The following is a 6,000-nucleotide window of genomic DNA, read 5'->3' as shown; positions in this document are numbered from 1 at the left end:
CCTCCTAGATCTCATCAAGACTATTTTGATTATTCAAGATCCGCCCACACGGATGGATGATCAAGGACAAGGGAATAGGTTGGAAGATTCACGGTCGATAAACCAAGGATCTCCGGGTGGTGCAGCTAGCAACTTCGATCCTATGATGGATCAAGAAGAGGTAACAATCGAATTTACATCAAATTACATGATTTTGTGTTTTTGATGTATTATATCTATAGATCTATGTTTATTGCATGAAATTGGAGTCGAATGCATAATCACCTAAATAGATCCGTTAAGGACCTGTTTGTTTTCCGTGTCTTCTGATGCGGTAGTCCCAACAAATTCATACCATTATAATATTTTCATGTTATTCAATTACTACCACCCAACATACCATAATTGAATTAAGAAAAACTCTCACATATTGTAAGTCAAAGCTGATTAAATAAACAATATTAATATTATTTGCACAGACTAAGAAATACTAAAATTTCTGAAGTATATTCTTTCAGTTGAAAGCCATAAAGAATATATTTTGTGTTGATCCTTTTAGTGCTTTACCACACCAGTATTACTAATCTCTTCTTAGGTAAGAGGGAATTATCGCTGCAACTGTACCAATAGGTAGTCAAGGTCTATCTAGGTTGTGAACTGGTTTTTCTTCTTACTAGATCTGGTCAAGTCCCCTACTGGAGAACCCATGAGAAATCATTTGATTCCCTACTTTAACCTTCTTAGTAAGAAACCTTAGACTTTTTATTTATATTTCAATAAATAAATCATTATATTATACTCCCTTCATTCCAACTAAGTTGAGTCAATTCTTTTTTTGCACTCGTTTTAAAAAAATTGTAATAAATAGTTAAAGTGGATATATAGTTAAGTAAAAGCGAGAATAATATAAAGAAGAGTCTTATCTACAGTATTTTCGCTTGTACTTTATTATATGTCCTCAACTTAGTTGGGACAGAGGGAGAATTATTTATTCTCATAATTAGGTAAACAAGTTGACGTGGCATTTCTCGTATACATGCACAAGTTGACGTGGCATTTCTCATAATTAGGTAAACAAGTTGACGTGGCATTATTTATCCTTCTTTGATTCTTCTAGCATCGTCTTTTGGATGAAATTGGAGAGCTCCTCTTGGAGTCGTCTCGTCACGGACTTCGTCACGGGCCTTCCACGCGGGGTCGTATCATTTCGGTTGTGAAATTATGGTGCTATATTTTGGTTTTTCTTCTTTGATTTAACTGTGGTACAAGATACACTAACCGGGCGTAATATAACCCAAATGAAGAACGAAGATAAAAGTACAATAAACTGAATTGAAATAACAAAACAATAATTGAAACTGTAAACCGTAAAGGTATAAGCCGAGTCGAGGAGTCCTCTTTCCGCAAGACAGATACACCCCAGTAGTGCTCTCGGATTGGCGTGTTGTCCCCAAAAACGGCTTCGTCGAACATAACAAGCTCCAGCGAACTGGATGATGGCGAGGGCAGAGCTTCGATGGAAGACTATGCAAAGAGAGGGAGAGAGCTATGCAAATGATCTACAATCTTTTGTGTCAAGTGTTGTGTAGAGAATGCAATGGATGCATGCCTATTTATAGGCCAAGTCCACTCATGGGCATTGATGGAGTCAACGGCCATTATGTGCGTCATGATGGCTTTGACTGTAACCGCCGGGGGTTACGAGCCGTTACGGGAGCTAGAGGAGACTAATTCATCTGGACACGCTACACGACGGGGTTCATCGTGAACCTTTTGGTCACACGATACGTCGGGGTCCATCGGGGACCTTTTGTCACCCGCAATGCATTGGGGTTCGTCATGGACCGCTTGGGACCCGCTATACGTCGTGGTCCGTCGTGGACCTTTTAGCACCTGTTGTGCACTTGGGTCCCTACTATAATTATTACACGTAATAATTTATCTTATTAAATCAATGTTTAATAAGGTTTTCTCCACCAATGTGGGATAATTAACTCTTTTAATTAATCCCTTGGTTTTATCTCATAGCTCGTTTATAGCTCACCACTGTGACAAACTTTAATTCATAATTTCGCACTTACCGGGAATCGGTTTAGAGAAAATGAATATACCACATACATCTACTCCGAAAGTAGATCGTCGCTATTGTATTTAATTTTACAAAATTAAATGTCTTGTCACATTTAAATTGGTCAAAGTCCATTGACCAAATACAATTCCAACACTATACTATATTATATGAAATTGTCCTTTAAATTATGGAGTGAAATATAAAGACATGAATATCTTATTCTTAAGATAATCTTTTGGTCTGCAGGTATTGACTATACCAACAACCAAAGTCCATGGTCTAATGAGGAAACCAAGGCCCTAATTTCTATTCGTAAAAAGATCGATAAACTGTTCGAGTGCAGGAACTAGCTTTTGTGGCACCACATCTTCTTGCAAATGAGGGAAAAGGGGTTCGATCGATCTTCAGGTTTGTGTGAGAACAAGTGGATGACAATGTTGTACGAGTACGAGAAAGATGAGCATGATATGATGAACTTTTACAAGGATATAGTTGAGATTGAGATGAGGAAGGGCAAGGATCCCCGTTTGGATCCTGAATAAAGCTAAGTGGTTTGCCAATTTTAAGGAAGAAAAAGGGTATGAAGTATGAAGGCATTCCCCTTTCTGTGGTGTTTTTTGTTTTCATTTTATTTGTTCGAATATCCTTGTAGTCTAGTAGGGTTTTGCTTTAATTTTGGATTGTGCTTGTTCAATAATGTTCTTTAGAAAATACTCTTGGATGCAGTTGGTTAAGGGAAGCATATTGGTCTATATGTTTTTTGCTTTCCTATCCACAATTTATTGGCCATTTTCAGCAGTGTGATGGTAATTAGATTGACATTAAAAGGCTAAATTGTTCCCTCATGTGAATAGTTTAGGGGTGTAACTTAATCATATCAGTTTTATTTATTTTGTCTGGTATTTTCAAGGATAACCAGTTCTGATGCAGTGATGGTCTTCAATATATGCAGGAAAAAAGTAGGAAACTATCATGCAATCCACAATAGAGTTTTATACATTGTTGGAAGGTAGGTTCAATTTACCTCTCATTTGCAATCTACTGTCTCTTCTCCCCTCTGCCTGTTGAACTTTTTGTGAGACAGTTGGAGAGGGCACTTACCTTTTTATAAACCATTATTTGTCGAGATTTGTGCTCAGCATTGCATGGCTGAGTCGATAAATGGATAAATGATTACTGGTTCTGTAGTATAGTTGTAACTATACATCTTAAAAATTTGGATTTCTTACTGCATAAACATGTTCTACATGTTTCCATATTCTAAATTTTGCATTAAATATTTCAATTCTACTTGGCCTATGCAGGTGACTGACTATCAAGGTCTATCTGAGTATACTGATGAAGGTATGTGTATTGTTGTATCCTCTTAAATCTGATAAATTTGTCGTTGGGCGTGTGTGTGTGCGCGAAAGAAAGGGATAGATTGTGCCTCCTGTTCCTTCATTATTAAAAATAAACCTGCAGCATATAGGTGATGACTATCCCACCAACCAAGGTCCATGGTCTCGCCGCAAAGAAAAGGCTTTCGAGAGTAGGACGAACACCAAGGTATTATGGAAGGACATCAGCAAGAAGCTGAGGTTGAAAGGGTTTAATCGATCATCAAGCATGTGTGAGGATAAGTGGATCACTATGTTCGAAGACTACAAGGCCCTCACTTCTCGCTGCAAAAGTGTGAAAATCAACAATCAACTCTTGTAGGAAGAAATCAGCCTTGAAATGTCTGGTAAGGGGTTCCAATGATCATCACAAGTGTGAGGAAAAGTGGATGAATATGGTCAAAGAGTACGAGGGTATTGATGAGATTATGAGGGAGAGGCACTGTGCTCTAAAGCTAATTTCTTGGAGCAAATAGATGCTGATGCAGGTATCCCCGTTCCTTTTTATTTATTGTTTAAATCTATTTGTTTCAGTGTGGGTTTTGCTTTAGTTTTGGTTTGTTTTCAATCTTTAGTTTTTGTTTGTACTATTCAATAGTGTTCTTTTGGAATGTTTCTTGTATGCAGTTGGTTAGGGAAGCATATAGGTCTATTGCATTTGTGCTTGTTTACCCTTAACCCCCAAATGAGAGGCAATTTTATAGTGTAAGGGTAATTAGATAGACTTTAAAGAGCTAAATTGTTCGCTTGTGCTAATAGGGTCGAATTCTTATGTAGTGATGGTCATCAACATCTAATGATAGGGTCGAATTCCTTTGAAACAGATGCAGTTAGAGCAAGTGGAGTTCATCTTGAACAATGAAACCTTATCTACTTCCATGAATCAACAATCTTCCTTTTTGGGTCAATTCTAATTTTGCCAAAATTCAGCACACTTTATTACTTTATTTTTTCTCTTTGATTTTTTACTCTTTCTTACTTTATTTTCTTTACTATTGTTTATCTCATATTCCCTCTTTCCCATAGAAATAGGACGAATTTTCTTTTTCGTTTGTCCCATACAAATATTCTATATCCATTTATGACAATTTTTTCTCTTCTTTTTTTACTTTATCATTTATGGACTCCACTACATGATCTCATGTACTTTTTCTCTCTCTATCTTATTTTACCAATTATGCTTTAAAACTCGTGTCAACCCCAATAAGTCTATTTCAATGAGACAAAGGAAGTATTTAATTTAATTTATTTACTTTTGTTCTATTCTCTTTTTGCTTAATTAATCCACTGAATATTTATTTCTTAATCACCGTGTCTAAAGTTAAAGCTCTAACACTCGGGGACAGAGAGAGTTATACCTCAATTAATTATTGATTACATAATTGGTAAACACCTTGAGTAAAATCGAAATGTTAAATGTACTTTATCTTAGGAAATGAGCAAATTTAGAAAGAAGAGTTTATTCATCTTACAAGATATAAACATGTGATGGTGGATTGTGATTGCAGTTATGTCTATGAAGTCAACCTGTATTATTCTTTTGACTTATATGATGATATCTCGACAGAAAGAAATCGAAATGTCAACTAGCTAGGTCTAAGCAACGTAAGGATCTGTTTGCCGTTAAAAATAAGTGAAGTAGAAATTTGCATTTGACCTCCCGAGCCACCGGATAGTCACGCGTTCGAGTTTTAATGTGCAATTAGTACAGTAAGAGTGAGATAGGAAGAAAAAATTGATTGGAAATTTTTAATAGAGAATGAATCCTACCTTATTAAAGAGAATTTTTTTCTAAAATAGAGAGTTTCTATTTTAAGAAACGTACCAAAATGGAAAAAATAAATTTTTTTAAAGATGAGGTAGTATAATAAATATATTTAATAAATTTAGTGATAAAATAATAATAATAACAATAATAACAATAACAATAATAATAATAATAATAATAATAATAATAATAATATAACAATAACAATAACAATAACAATAACAGTAATACTAGTAATAATAATAATAATAATAATAATAATAATAATAATAATAATAATAGTAATAATAATAGTAATAATAATAATAGTAGTAATAATAGTAATAGTAATAATAGTAATAATAGTAATACTAGTAGTAATAGTAATATTAATAATAGTAATAATAGTAATACTAGTAGTAATAGTAATAGTACTAATAGTAATAGTAATAATAGTAATACTAGTAGTAATAGTACTAATAGTAATAGTAATAATAGTAATACTAGTAGTAATAGTAACATTAATAATAGTAATAATAGTAATACTAGTAGTAACAGCAGCAGCAGTGTATATTAATGTTTGTGGCGCAGGAATGATACTGTGTCAGCTGTAGGAAGTTGTGACGTGGTGGGAGGCATGGGTTGGGAATGATCATTTAGTATAAAAGAAAGTTCTTTAGTGAATTCAGAAATCTAAACCTTCTAATAATTATCGGTATTATCACTTAAGATGGATTAAATTTGATATCAGTATGATGGCAAGACAAAAAATGGCATGTTATGTTACATCTAAAGATAATCTTATTTTATCAAAGTACCCACAC

Source organism: Salvia hispanica, chromosome 2 (genome assembly GCF_029641045.1).
Source record: "Salvia hispanica isolate PSC_SH4W2 chromosome 2, Shi_PSC_v1, whole genome shotgun sequence".
Classification (NCBI taxonomy): domain Eukaryota; kingdom Viridiplantae; phylum Streptophyta; class Magnoliopsida; order Lamiales; family Lamiaceae; genus Salvia; species Salvia hispanica.
The sequence above is the reverse complement of the archived record's forward strand: the minus strand, read 5'-3'. Positions refer to the sequence as shown.